At 41.3% G+C, this 12,797-nt stretch overlaps 2 long non-coding RNA genes across 2 annotated transcripts in view; one reads left to right on the forward strand and one right to left on the reverse strand.

The window, feature by feature from the left end:
• Positions 1-12,797, reverse strand: part of LOC144753061 (uncharacterized) — a 473,043-nt gene that overhangs the window by 216,454 nt on the left and 243,792 nt on the right. The gene's annotated exons all lie outside the window — the stretch shown is intronic.
• LOC144753062 (uncharacterized) lies at positions 3,230-11,034 on the forward strand. The gene is made up of 3 exons (XR_013594189.1): positions 3,230-3,289; positions 5,504-5,568; positions 9,749-11,034. It is a non-coding gene; the product is annotated as an uncharacterized LOC144753062 (long non-coding RNA).

The following is a 12,797-nucleotide window of genomic DNA, read 5'->3' on the forward strand; positions in this document are numbered from 1 at the left end:
AAACTAGAAGCATAGAAAGGAAGGCTTAGTACGTCCAGTATGTGTGGATTTTTGGCTGTCAGTAATAAAAGAGCAGTAGGTGCAAAGGAGTAGGGAAAATGGAGTAGGAGGCGAAGCAGGCCCACGGGGGTCATTAGTGAGGAGGTGGTGGATAGAAGATATTATATCCTGGTGCCCGGCTTAGGGCGCCTCTGCATGGTGGTGGAGGTGGGTGCATCATTGTTTTGTAAGCACAAACCTCTCACATTGAAGCATCTCTTTACACTACATTGGTCTTTCTCGTTGATCGTGTGCTCCAGACACACCCACATGGAGCGTTGGGCTTCTTCTCCGCGTAGATGCATGGGGCACAAAATATTGGAGTGTTATAAAATGCTGATGGTATTCCGCTCCCTCCAGCTACACCGTTGCTATTTATTTTCTGTTTTTATTTAGGAAATTTCTAAAGCAAGCACATACTCCTGAGTGTGTCCCTACACTGAGGAGGAACTTGAATCAAACCAAGTGCATGCTCCGTGGAGATCACGCAGCTTTTGAATTGTTGAGGGCAGGCTGGAGGTTTGGTTTGAACAGAGAGTTCCACTATTTGGCTGCCTGGAGTGAACTGACAGCCTTTGCCAACTTTAGGAATGGTCAAGAGACTGCCCGAAGTAGATTAATGACTAGGATGATGGCTGAGAAAACTTTATGTAAGAAATTCAGTCCAGCACTGATAACTTGTGACCTAAGGTCCTGAACAAGGAGTGCTTTTTGCCAGAAGCAGCTAATGAAACTTAGCCCCATGTCAAGAGATGAGAGTTGGTGGGGTAAACCTAGGAGCAAGCGGGTGTCGCAATGCTGCACTAATCTAAGCGGATTGATGAGGTGGGTAGAAAGTACAAGGTAAAGTGAGTTACCGTAGGTCAGCTGGGAACCAGTGAGTAAAGTAAGAGAGGTAAGTAGAAGAATGATCCTCCTCGGCATTCTCCAAAAGAGGACACATACAGTGGTGATCTTGATAATCAGTGGGACTAGAGTCAGTGACTGATCAAATAATCTTGATATTACCAGAGATGGAAGAGTGATAAGACTGGGGGTCACCAACAGCCTTACCAGATATTAGTTGAAACCACCTACTATGAGCACCTTAGTTTTTCTGGGTTCAGTTTTAAAGAGTATTGTTCACCCAACTAACAGTAGCAGATACGCAGTTTTGAAATGACAGTTTGTTGGTCACCATGCAATCTCAAGATAATCCGTCTATCCTCAGCCTGTGACTTTAATGAGAGTCCAAAAGATCTAATCAGGATGACTAGGAAGATCTGCACAAAATTAAGTATTCTACATGCTGCTTTCAACACAACTTCAAGAATGGTAAATAAGAGTCAAATAAAGCATTACATAAAATACATTTTGAGCATACCACATAAAGTAGCCCATAAGAACAAGTAAAAAACGTTTGTAGAACTCGGCGTCGTCATTACCAGATCAATACCAGAAATCCACCCGATAAGCATTTATGAAACTTTTTTTTAAAAAAAACATTATTTTAACATCAAAACCAAGGACCGGATTTAGAATTTGGCAGGTTTTCATTGACAGAGCCCCATTGGCTCTGTTGATGGAAAGCTTCCTCCCACACACCGACAGAGTAGGATCCATTGAAGGAAGGACATTAAAACACCTACCTATAGGGTTTACAGTGGAATATATTTTTTCAGTCCAAAACAGACAGGAAAAACCTGGAGGTGAGGGACAGAAAGAAAATAGCAACCATTCACGCTCACCAAAAATCTAAGTAAACAAACAATTAGAGGCGTTTGGTGTCCCTACAAAGATGTATGTAATAGAAAAAAAATAATAAGAGTGCTATGGGCATTCATGGCAGAATGGATTTCCTGCCTTAAGGCGCAGCTTTGTATGTGTTGCTGGTTCTGAAAACAGGTAAGGAGATCAGTATAACATCAGCTCAAAAGTGGATGCTATAGTGGTGCTGTTTAGGAGAACTAATCAGTGAATATATCTAAATGCTGATGAGTAAGGGGGTACATGGGCATCCTTGGCAGTTCTAGGGCCCTGCATGAACCGCTGGACGTAGTGTAAGTTGTTGAATAAATGGCGACCCATTCCAGGATGCTAGATTGTCAGTCCCACAGAAACATGATGTAAGGATGTCTTGTCTAACTAGTAGTGTGATTAGAGAATATGATGTTTACAGAGGATGATTCCACAGGTTATACTTGTCCATGGGCGAGTCACAGTTGGGTTACAGAAAAATCCATCTCTAGATAGGAATGAAGTACAACAATTTATCTCTGGCTGGGAAGGAAAGGTGAGGCAATTAGGTATTCCTGGAAGAAGCCCGGTGCAACCGACATTGACCGTAGTAATCTCACTGATGTAGAGAACTGACTAATGCCCGTGTATGGGTGATTGGAGCTTTGCAGTGCCAGATAGGCACACTGCCCATGGTAGAGCCTTGCACGTCATCGGCGCAGCCCACCCTGACATGGGTGACAGGAAGCAATGCAATTCTTCCACTAGAAGATTGCTGATCAACGGTGATGCCAACTGCTGGGTCTAGTTCAGATCTGAAACAGAAATCAGTAGAATCTCCAGAGATGAAAAGGAGTCAATGTGATCTTACCCTCTGAGTGCTACAGAGGTAACACCTGGAAGATAAGCTGTGCGCCACCACTGCAATGTTATCAACCAGGGTGGGTATGTTTAGGGCACTATTGGGGTCTTGCTCAAAAACCTGGGGTAGGACCTACTCACAATATTGGCCAACAGACATTGAAAGACACCTCATCCTTTCTGGATAGGAACTCATAGCTCATTGCATAGGTAGGCCTTTGGAGGCTCATGAGGGACTTATCTCATACCTACTTAAATCTTCTTATTGGTGCCTCGTCATTTATTATTCTATCGTCCCATAAAAGTTATGGACCACCAAAGGGTGAAGGAGGTATCCTTGCTCATGATGAAAACAGTTTTCAGTAATGTTGCCTCATGAGTGTGTGGCTATGAGCCAGTAGTACTAAAGTGCAAGAATGGAGAGTTTGTCCCCCTCCAAACAAGAGGGTGTGTGTGTGTGTGTGTATATATATATATATATATATATATATATATATATATATATATATATATATATATATATATATATATATATATATATATATATATATATATTTTGCTTCTTGTTGCCTTTGTACCACAAGGTTTCCTGGATCCCAGTGACTAGGATGGAGGCACGAGGCCCATTTCCAAGAATGAAGAGGATCTCCACTGACACCTTGGATGCACGGAGGTAGGGTTATTGGGGTAGGGTGGCCGGGAGTTCGAGGGCTATCAAACTCATTCCTCGCTGGATAAGGGTGATACTGAGCATTTTGCTTCCTAGTTTGTAAAACAATTTCAATAAACATCAGAGACATTTTAAGGCATGGGCAAAGTGGACAACTCCAAGAATTCCCCGGGACAGTGAACTTTCTCTCTGTTTGATCACAATCTATTCTATTTACTTATCTAAACTGCTTACCCTCTCTGCCTACCACTAGCACTAAGTCTGTCTTTCTACCGCATGTATCTTAAGGATTTTTGGGGTCCAGAGCAAGACATATTTCAACTGTTATTGTGTGTGACCATGTTAAAGTTTAACTTATAATTTAGTATTCTCCGGCATCAGCTGGCTTGAATTAGCAGCAAATGGGCAATGAAATTATAATTTGTTGCGTACAGGGGCCCCATAATATGTTTTGCCTGGGCCCCTCAAAATCATTAAGATGACACCGATGAACATACCTAACCCTGAAGAGCCTGTTCCAAAGCTTCACTCCTTGATACTGCCTGGGGCCTGTAATAATACTCTTAACTCAGAAACCATATTGTAATTGCATTTATATAGCACTTACTACCCCATACAAGGCGTTGAAGCGCTTTACGCTGAGCAGCACCCTGCTCTGGAATCTGATGATTCCCCTATGCAAAATAGAACAGTTAAGGCAGTCGTTGTCAGGAGAGGCTACTAATCACAAATTAAGGAGGAAATTAAGCCAAATATAAGCTGGGAAGTAACAAAAAAGAAATAATGAGCATTAAAATATCTCGGCAGTGAGGAGAGTATGGGAATTCACCTCTGTCCTCTGGCACAAGTATCAACGCAGAAAGATAGGCAAGGTCAAGCACAGGAACAAGCAACTCCTGATCAACATAACATTCACTTTTCAGATGGTAAAAATAATGATGGTAAAATACTGGTAAAGCACTGAAAGGAACATAGGAGAATGATAAATCAATCACTGGAGCAGAGCTAATATCTGATAAGGATAGTAACGTTTGGCAGAAGCAGGATCAGACACTGAATCAGACTCCACACTACACAAAATGATTCCAATAAACTGCCAAAAAGCGATTCTGAGCTTAGAGTTGAGCAGAAAGGCAGGAGCGGCCCGTGCAGGTAAGAGCGGTGAGGCTGGGGGGAACTGGACAGACGAAAACGAGGGAAAATTAAATATTTACTTCATTTTCTCTCATCGTCATCTGTCGAGCCCTCACCCCTCCCGCACTGCCCCACTGCTCTTACCTGCACGGGCCGCTCCTGCTTCTTAGTGCTAAAACACCCTCCACCTGTAAACAGTCTGGTCACTTCACAGCAATAGCGCCAATCATGGGAAACAACCTTTACAACACAACTTTTACAACGCACTACCATTACAACAAAACTTTTACAACGCAACATCCATTACATCGCATGCCATTACAACGCAACCACTACAACGCATGTCATTACAACGCAGTCATTACAACGCATACCATTACAACGTATACCATTACAACGCATAGTACCCTTACACTATCTAACACTTACCCTACTGTTGCACCCCCTGGAGTTAGAATAGTAATTTTTACCCCTACACTATCCAACACTTACCCTACTATTGCACCCCCTGGAGTTAGAATAGTAATTTTTACCCCTACACTATCCAACACTTAATCTACTGTTGCACCCCCCCCCCCCCCGGAGTTGGAATAGTAATTTTTACCCCTACACTATCCAATACTTACCATACAAGCAATGTAATGTTATGCGTCGTAATGGTATGCGTTGTAATGGAATGCGTTGTAAAGGTAGTTTTTAAAAATTCGTTGTAATGGCATGCTTTGTAATGGATGTTGTGTTGTAAAAAATGCGTTGTAAAGGTATGCGTTGTAAAAGTATGCGTTGTAACGTCATACATCCCCAATCATTATCATTAATCACCTGTGCCAAATCCTTCTGCCAATCCTGTCACACTTTCTAGTGCAGTGCCCTTCTGTTTTCTTGTGTAATGTGTTTAAATTCTTGAGACTAACTTAGAAGGGGAGGGAGTATGGATAATGTGTGTTAGGGCCAGGACCTCTGTTGGCTCCTGAAGACCTTCCCCCAGATGTGCTTGAAACATGTGTTGAACTCTAAGATGCTGATATTGATTACCCCATCTCCAAATAAGTCGCTTATTTCAGTTTTGCCTACCCTATGCAGAACCTGTGTGACTTCCCTTTCTTTACCCGTCGGAAGCCAGGTGCACCATTCTAGGATAATCAAAGGTGAGTACATGAGCGCACCCGCTTGTCTATCAAGTAGATTATGCCAGGCATGTGTAGTGAGGTTGAGGGAGTCCAGCATACTGTGTCTCCTAGAGGGTGCATTAAATAATACTTGTGGCAATGTGTCTGGGTCAGCCGCTACTTTCTCTATATGTAAATGTGGAAGGGTCTGTGAACCATGCATCCATGCATGGGCGTGTGAGCTCTGGGCTGCTCTGAAATATAATTAAACGTCTGCAGCGTTGAGGCCTTCCATGGAATACGGTAAAGTAAGCGTTTCCCATTTAACCCGAGGTTGTTTACCAGCCCAGGCTATTTTGATCAAAAGCGACCTTATCTTGGCAAATATGTGCGTCGGTAGAAACATGGGAATATTTTGAAAGAGAAATAAGCATCTTGGGAGGAGAAACATTTTCATTAATGAGATCCGTCCTATTAGCGAAAGGGGCAATCTGATCCATCTAGTAACCTCCTTCTCCAGCCTATGAGGGGCCCTCCCATAGTTATCTGTAAGTACTACCTCTGAGTTGGTGTGCACTTCTACACCTAAATAACGGACCAAGTCCGTGGTCTACTGCAATGGGAATTCTAGACGTACCAGCTTCGTTGCCGGGGTTAATGGAAAAATCAAGGATTTAGTCCAGTTACTCTTTAGGCCAGACAACTGCCCAAAACGGATAACTTCCTTGAGCACTGGAGTTAGGTGACCCTCAGGGTCCCTGACATATAGGAGCATGTCTTCTGAGTAGGCTGAAGCTATCGATTGATAGCCTGGGAAGCGCACTCCTCTATGGCCATGATATTATCTCAATGCGCATAGCAGGAGCTCGGCAACCAGCGCATACAACAGTGGGGACAGAGGGCATCCCTGACGGGTACCTCTAGAGATGGAGATTACAGATGTAACTTTATTTCCCAGCCTAACTCTGGCCACTGGATCTTCGTACAATAGCCTTGCAAGTTGAAGGAAGATCTCTCCCACAGCAATACGCCTCAGCACCGCTTCCATAAATGACCATTCCACAGTTTCTCGATGTCTAAAAAAACAGCTGCAGCTTTGACTTCTGGGTTTATGTGCTGAATCGCACCGAAGACGGTTCTGTGATATAGCGTTAAATTGTGCCCGGAGATGAAGCCATCTTGCTCCTCTCCTACTAGGTTAGGAATCAGGGGTGCTATTCGGTTGGCCAGAATTTTAGTGAAGAGTTTTGTGTCCACGTTTAAAAGAGACAGGGGTCTGTAGGATGAGCAGTCATTAGGGGGTTTCCCTGGCTTGAGAAGGGTGACAATTATAGCCTCTCTCATCGAGGGGGACATCATTTTATGTTCCGCCATCACCTCAAACAGTGTGACTAAATGCGATATAAGTAGGTCTTGGTAGGCTTTGTAAAATTCAACAATTAGTCCATCCGAGCCTGGAGCCACCCCAGCCCACATAGACGACAGTGCCATTCGAATCTCCCTGGGATCCGGGGGGGCATAAGGTGCTCTCCGTGTGCATCTGTAAGCCATCTCATCTGGATATGAGCCAAGTAGTCTTCTGTTGCTTTATCGTCTTGGGTTATTCAAGACCTATCCAGGTCTGCATAATACCTGCGGAATCTGTCAGTAATTCCAGTTGTGTCGTGGACTAGACTGCCAACTGCAGCAGTGACCTTGACAATGGTGCTAGCTTCCCTTTTTGGGTGCTGTAGACTGGCAAACATGGCGCCAGGGCGTTCGCCCTCCCCATATATCCACGTGGGTGCATATTTGCCTAGATGTTTGACCTCACTATTTGCGGTGTCATGGTACTCTTCCAGGGTCTGTTTGATATCACTTAGCCATTTATTGTCCCCAGTCCTTTGTTGTTATTGCTCCAGCTGTGCTATTTCTTTCTCTAGACTTGCAAGTCTGTTCGGAATAAAGTGTAAAACACCTGCATGCTTTGATATAGCCTCCCCCCAATGTACATCTTAAAGGCCTCCCAGATTGGCGAGAATGAGGTAACTTATCCGATGTTATCTTTGAAAACACACTCCATTGATGTGGCCATTTCTGTGTGAAACAACAGGTCTAATAAGGAGAAAGGGGAAAACCTCCAAGTGAAAGGGGCAGAGCATTCAGCTAGTATCTCCAATTCCTATAGAACGGAAGAATGATCCGAGTAGGTCCTTGGGAGAGGTTCACATGAAGTGACCTGGGGAAGGAGACTTCTGGATATCAACCAGTAATCTATCCCGGTATGAGTGTCATGAGGTACAGAGTAGTGTGTGAATCCTGCAGTGATGATGGCACGTAGTCTCCAAACATCCAGCAGTCCCAACTGATGCACCATGTCTATGATTGCTCCTGCCACCAACGCAGGCCACCTAGACTGGCCCCGGACCTGTCGCAGAAGGGATCTAATCTACAATTGAAATCTCCCCCTACCCTCCCCCGCTCAGATTTGAGGAAGGTCGGCTACTTTAGGCTACCGAACCGCTAGTGCATGATAAAATTGTGGGTTAGTGTGAGTTATAAGTTTTGGTTCTCTGCTTTTAAAGCACTCTCTATGCACACAAAGCCCTGCATGGAACAGGCCCTGTTTATCTGAGGGAAACGTGATGGTACACTCCCAGAAGTTGTCTGCGATCTACCTTTGCTAAGACCATAGTAGTCCCTAAGATTTGGGGAGGCAGAAGCTTTGTGCATGCTACAGCCATTCTCTGGGACCACATTCCACTGCATTTAAGGCCATCATTAAACCTTATGATCTTTGGAGGAGCATCTAAAAACTTGGGCTCTTGCTTTGTTGGGCTAAAACAATTCTCTTTTGATTATGGTCTTTTGTGATATCTGGAAGTGCAGACTTTAGCACTTAGGGTGTACGTTGCGCTTTACAAATGTAAATCAAATCAAATCAAATCCATTAGCCGCAGCGCTTCCTGGTTGTCTATAAGCTGTTGTAGCAGTTTGCCTTGCCATGGAACACAGTGAGGGAATTATCATGGGTCATATACCCCCTGTGTTTATCCCTCATTCATTTGATATTTTGCTGACTTGTACTCGAACTCAGCACCTGACAAACAGCCGCCTCAAACAATATGAGCAATCAATACTGGCAGCTGAGAACATTTTGTTTAAAAGGTGCCACATCTTAAATCCTGCAGTGCTGCTACTAATTCCAAACAGTGAAAATGATGATAAAGACCATGACTGTGATTTTGTTAATGTAACTGATTATGTACCAAGTCAAAGACCAGATATCAAAGATGTTCTACTTAAAATGGCTTAACTGACATTCTTTTTATAAGGTTCTTGTCTGAGAGACCATCAAGGAGTACTGAAAGCAGCATATGTAGTCTGCTCCATTTCTGAAATCATTAAAGCATCATAATTGGCTGATATAACTTCAGCATAAGTGGAATAGTTAATTGCTCTGACAAGAGCTTGCTGACAAGCAAATTAATTGAATATGACAATTTACATAGATAGGCAGAACTTATTTTGAGTGGTGCATGTTTTTGGGCAGCTATGGTCACAAAGGGGCTTCTTGACATCTTCTGTTACTTAAATTATGAACAATTCATACATTTTACATTTATTAAAAGCAAATCAGCAGCCTACACAAATTTCAGTTTTCAAAACTTTTTTGCATTGCGAGATATTGTGCAAGATACTGTTCCCTTGGATGTGCAAATATAAGATCAAATGAGCAGCCACAAATACAAGAATCACAACAATGTGAACATGATGTATAGACTGATGATGATATAAATAATGCCAGTTGTTTCTTGTTGAATCCAATACAAACATCATTAAGTAAGTTACAATAGCTGCAGGAGGAGTTACCAAGGAATGACAGAAGATGATGGGAATTAACTGGTTGTAAGAAAACTATAATGATATGTGGGTTACTCTAGAAAACCAGTATGTTTTGCCAGACTCCATGTTATATTCTTTGCATAGATGTAGTCATGTATGATGGGATGCAATAGTCAGGACATCTAGGAAACAATGGCACAAAACAAAGTTCAGAGGTGTAGAAGAAAATTTGTGCCAGAGCCGTATTACTGGTCAGGGAAACAATCAGTAAATGAGAAAATGTTTGTAGTCATGAGTCATATAAGAAAATTAGAATGCCTTGATTTCAAACAGACTTCATGGAGATTCCTGTTTATAATATGTTATGATGATTGTCTACTTGTTTTCTAAATAGGTTAAGGCCTACCCAATCAGGAAAATTGACAGCATGACTGTGGCAAAACTCTTGTAGAGAGAGTTAATATTACCGTTTGGCTTGCCTACTTCTATTGAGACAGATCAAGAAAACCATTGAAAAAATGAGGTCCTAAAATTGTTATGTACTGCTCTCCAAATTGAACAGATGTTCCTCTGCATTTACCGACCCTCAAGCATCTGGACTTGTTGAGAAGATGCACAACACCATCAAAAATAAACTTCCCACGGTGTGTGCCTCCACAGATCTTATATTGTCCTCATGAGCATTAGAAATACTCAAGACATTAAAAAAGGCTGGTCTCCCACCCCATAAAATCCTGATGGGCAGAGCGATGAGAGTTGCTTATATCCCTTCCGCAACATTTGTATCAATAACTGATAATATAGTAATAGATTACTGCAAAAGTGGTGCAACCTGTTTCTCATCAGGTGAATTTGGCAACTGCACCAACAAAGGGAACTCAGTGCCATGCACTGCAGCCAGGTGACTGGTTCTGATCAAGAAGCAGATTCACAAGAGCTGTTTGGAACCGATTTGGAAGCAGCCACATCAAGTAGTCCTTGTGACTAACACTGTTGTATATCAATCCAAATAGGACAGAAGTAAATCCTGAAACTGATGAAGACAAGGGTGAAGAAGATCATGCTGAAGGTACCTGTATACAGTTTCATTTTGAGAATCAGAATGAAACACCTGTTGCAAAGTTATGGGCACTAGGAAAAAAATTGCCTCTGACCCAGTCCGTGAAAAAGTCAAACTGAAAATTCAAATCACGGGAACTCCCAAGAGAAAAAGACTCACAGTGAGTCAAGTTGATGATGCTGACCAAAGTACAAGTCAACAAAAGTTGACACAGAGTGCATCAAGGATCTAAGTGGCCTGAAGCAGCAGCAAAAAGAACCATTAAAAAGAGACACTGGAAGAATCAGAGATTAGAGTCAATCAGAGAAGAACAAGAGAAATTTGAAATTTATTCAGAGAATAGTAACATTGCCCGTTGCTAAAACACAAACAAAAGAAGAAGAATGAATAGAAAGTCTACATCACCTAAGTGGACCTATCTAGCACCTGTACCAGAAAAAAGAAGAGTCAGATGTAGAAATCTACAATCCAATAAACTGTTTCAATTCATCTTGGAAGATGAGTTAGATCAAGAGGGAGAAGTGCCACCTTGAAATTTTATGAATTCCTGATGTCTATAAAACTAAGAGTTTGAAATTTGCAAGAAACCACTGATTTTATTTTTGAGACCAAGTATAAAGACTGAGAAGAAAACAGAAATTTCCATTTTGTTTTAAAATTTTGATTTTTGAATGTTGTTAAAACAACGAGAATATTGATTACTGTTCTGATTTTTGCTTTGAAGAAAAAAATCTTGAAGACTGATTTTTTAATCGTTATTGTCTTTAAATTTTTGCTTTCTTTTTTAGTAAAAGATGACATACAGCAGCTGCTGTAAAAATGTTAATATGATTTCACAAATAGTGATGTTAATAGCATTGATTGGCCTGAAGGTGTGTCTAATTTCTCCAGTTGGATGCGACTCTCCTTCACAAATGTAATTAACAACAGTACATAACAAGGTTGAACTAATGGCATTAATATATAGGGACAGACTAGTGAGTATTTATGAAAAGAACATTTACTGTAATGTTTTTAGAGGAGTACATCCATATTATGAGTGTAGGGAAACACTTTGTTTGTACTTTTCTTTCCTCTTCCATAGGTGAAGGAGCAACCTACCAATATCATACACTTAATTCTGTAAAGTTTTTGTTAACATATTTAATAAAGTAAGAGTTTCATTTGCCATATCTTTCAGATTTCAATGCTTGACTGCAACTGAAGGTTCGGAAGTCATAATATTTATTCTACATTTCTAAAATCGGTTGTACAATCTAACTGGAGTACTAGTGTAACTAAAAGGGTGTATGTTTGCAGTTTGAGTAAAGAGGAGCATGAGTTTGTTAAAGAATACAATGAGAGGAGAGTGAACATTTTGAGAGACTGGAGAGGTGAGACCAAGATTAGAGAACAGATTGAGTTGGATGTATGACATTACAACGCATGCTTTTACATCGCATGCCTTTACAACGCTGTTTTTACAACGCATGCCTTTACAACGCATAGTGCTTTTGGGCGCTGGATAGTGAATAGTTTAATTTACTATTCCAACTCCAGTCCCCGTGGATAGTAGGGAAGGTGTTGGATAGTAAATTAAACCTATTCCCTATCCTAAAGCGCCCCCCAGCGCAATGCGTTGTAATGGTTTGCGTTGTAAAAGTTGCGTCGTAAAGGCACTGCATGGTAAAAGTTGCGTTGTAAAGGATGTTTCCCGATTGAGTTTGAAGAGAAATTTACAAATTAGAATTTACATCCAAGATTGAGAATGGAGCATTAGACAAAGGATGAATTGTTTATGGTGCGTCATGAACCTACATAAGTTATGTCAATAGAGTCTGTTGGAAAGAGTGAGTGCAAAAAGAGTTTTGTTGTAATGATGAACTTGTGGTCGGTGCAAAGCCTATTTTTAGACAAATTTATTGTGTGTATGTTAAGCCTACTTACTGTAACCTGCCTTGTATTTGGGTGGTTTCCTGAAACCTATCTTTGGTATTACTGAAGGTTTATCCTGTGAAGGAGATGAGTGATACTGTTGGTTTGAAGAGAGTGAAACAAGGATTTGGATAACTTGTGATGGATGTATTAGGAGCTATGATTCTATCTATTGGAGTAGCTATGAATAATGTAAAAATTTACTAGCGTAGAGATTTGGAGGCTGTTGAGATATGTAGTGGGCAGGCAATAGCAACAATGTCTGAGAAACTGTTTATTAGAAATAAGCTAATATGAGATTGTGCATGTGAAAATGTGCTGCGGTAGTAGGAGCAGCTGTTTTATTACAATGTTGTTCTGATGACGATTGCATCCTTATATATATTTATTGCATTCTTCACAATTTTTGCTTTGCTATGTATTATAAGAGAATGGAATAATATGAAAAAGACCAAAAAAGATATTTTGA

Source organism: Lissotriton helveticus, chromosome 5_1 (assembly GCF_964261635.1).
Source record: "Lissotriton helveticus chromosome 5_1, aLisHel1.1, whole genome shotgun sequence".
Lineage (NCBI taxonomy): Eukaryota > Metazoa > Chordata > Amphibia > Caudata > Salamandridae > Lissotriton > Lissotriton helveticus.